This window comes from Rhinolophus hipposideros (assembly GCF_964194185.1).
Source record: "Rhinolophus hipposideros genome assembly, chromosome: 16".
Lineage (NCBI taxonomy): Eukaryota > Metazoa > Chordata > Mammalia > Chiroptera > Rhinolophidae > Rhinolophus > Rhinolophus hipposideros.
Window position 1 is genome coordinate 20689438 of NC_138062.1, and position 2403 is coordinate 20691840.

Consider the following 2403-nt stretch of genomic DNA (forward strand, 5'->3'; position numbering starts at 1 on the left):
AGTGGTTAGTCTGTCCCTCTTCTCATCTTCTAGCCACATCCTATTTCTCTCCAGCATCCTTTCTCCAAAGCCCATTCCTTGCTCTGTCCCTCTGCCCTGCATTGCTTGGCCTTCCCCCTCCTTCCCAAGGGCACACTGTGCCGATTTAACATTGGCCTTGTGTTCTTTGTTCCCCGTTCACCTCAGAGCTGGGCCCCTTCCCACCTTCTGACTGCTTCCCCCCTCAACTCTCTCAAAGGCAATCTCGGTGGCTCCTTTCTCGGCCGTGTGTTTTCCATGTCTGTCTGAATCTTCCTGAATCATGTGACAGTCTTTCCTCCCTGCATGTTGGAGGATGTTATTCCAGGAGAGTGTCCTCAGCTGCTGTCCTGCTCCTACCTGTGCACATGTCTTCTCAGGTGTTGTGAGCACTGTGTTCCTTGACTGGCCTGGGCAGTAATTTATCATTACCCCAGGTGGGTAACCTGGGACATTGTCCCAGTGCTTTCGTGTCTGGCTAAAAGGATGCCAATGTACTGGTTAGAAGAATACCTTGGAGAGCTACCTCCTACAGGAAGATCAACTTGATTGGAAAGCAGACTTCTGCTTTTGGCCCAACAGGAGACCTGCACTCTGGACGTGGGCAAGTAAGGCATTCATGGAGGCAGCTCAGTGCCATGTGTTGGTGTCTGGATTTCTCCTTCTTCAGAGGGTTTAGCCCCCGAGCAAACACTGCAGGTGGAGCAACTCACAGAGTGTGAGCAGTGTGGTCCAACCAAGCTCATGCCTGTTTTCACAGGAGCCAGGACCCTCTCTGGACAGCCTGGCCTGGGGCACAGAGATCCAAAGAAATGTGTTTCTCAGACCATGAAAACTTGGAAACCGCTGTCTTGGCAATGTAAATTCTATGAAGTAAAATATCTGAGTAACTGCTAGTAGGCTGATTTAATGCTCCTGAATTTCACCGCTCCCTGAACCATGCCCTTTTTTTGGAGCCCTCCCTCCCCTGCCGACTCTAGGCTTGACCTTTTTGGCCAATGGGACAGGAACAAGCTTGACGCCATCAGAGGCCTGAACAGTGTTATACCTGTCCACTGCCTGTCGTAGTGCATTGCCTCCACCAGGAAAATACGCCCAGGCTAGCCCAATGGAGAATGAGAGGCCACATGGAGCAAATCCATCCTAGCTAGACCTGTCGGCTACTGGCGGACCACACATGCACGAACAAGCCAACTCGGCCCAGCCTGGCTCAGATCAGTAGAACCCACCTAGCCAATTCAAACTCATGAGAAATAATCAATGGCAGTTGATTTTAAACCATTAAGTTTTTCTGCGGGTGTTACAGCTAACTACCTGCTATTCTGCCCCGTTATTTACTTTGTTTTCGATAAGGTCTTGGTCCCTGCTGGTCGTTAAGATAAAATCTTAATCTTCTCTTACCCAATGTTGTTTGGGAAGCCAGTGTTTTATTTCCAAGAAAAATGCTACACTAACAATTGGATGACTTGAAATTAAAGTGTCAGCGATACGTATATTAAAGCTATTTTAGTCTCTGTACACTTACAGTTTATCAAAACGTGTATTAGAGCTGACTTTAACATAAAGGGACAATATTTTCTATTTGCTGGAAGGGCATTCAATGAAAAGAAGCAAACCGACCCCTAACTACATATGTATCACAATGCAAAATTTTTACTGCATTGGCATACAGTGGCTGGCTGTCTCAGTGGCAGAGACTTTGTTCTTGGCTGATTCCTAAATATGCAGCTGGATTCTTTGGGCCCGAGGGCACTTTTGCAAATTCTTAGAAATATGGTCATACTGGACCGAAGCCTGAGCCTGCTCTATTCCGAAAGGGCACCCACTTTAATCAGGGTGCTGACTGGTGTGGCCTGCTAGCCTCAGTGGGCTCACAGCCCAGCATGGCTTTTATTTCAATTTAGGGTCTCTCTGTGAAAAGCTGTGATCCCCAGTAGGTCCAATTCCACAAAATTTAAGGTATTAACTATCATTTATAGATGTTTTACAAATTTGTGCATGCAATTCTAGTCTTTTAATTTTTTCCCCTGTGCTACGTTTAATGGCTCTGTGGTGTTCCAGAAACATATCTCTTGTGTTTAAGCAAAGTTGAATTTGACTCTCAAATAGTCTTCTCTTTCTGAAACAAATGGTTTGTATGATTGCCGGTTAAATGATACATCAAAAATGTAGTTATGCACTGCAGAAAGACCTCTGGGTCAATGACAGACCACATCCATGACGGATGGTCCCTAAGATTATAATGCAGATGAAGACTTCCTGTCACCTAGTGACATCAGAGCCATCATAACGCCACTGTGTAATGCATGACTCACATGTTTGTGGTGATGCTGGTGGAAACAAATCTGCAGGTTGTATAAAAGTATATAGCATTTACAGTCACGT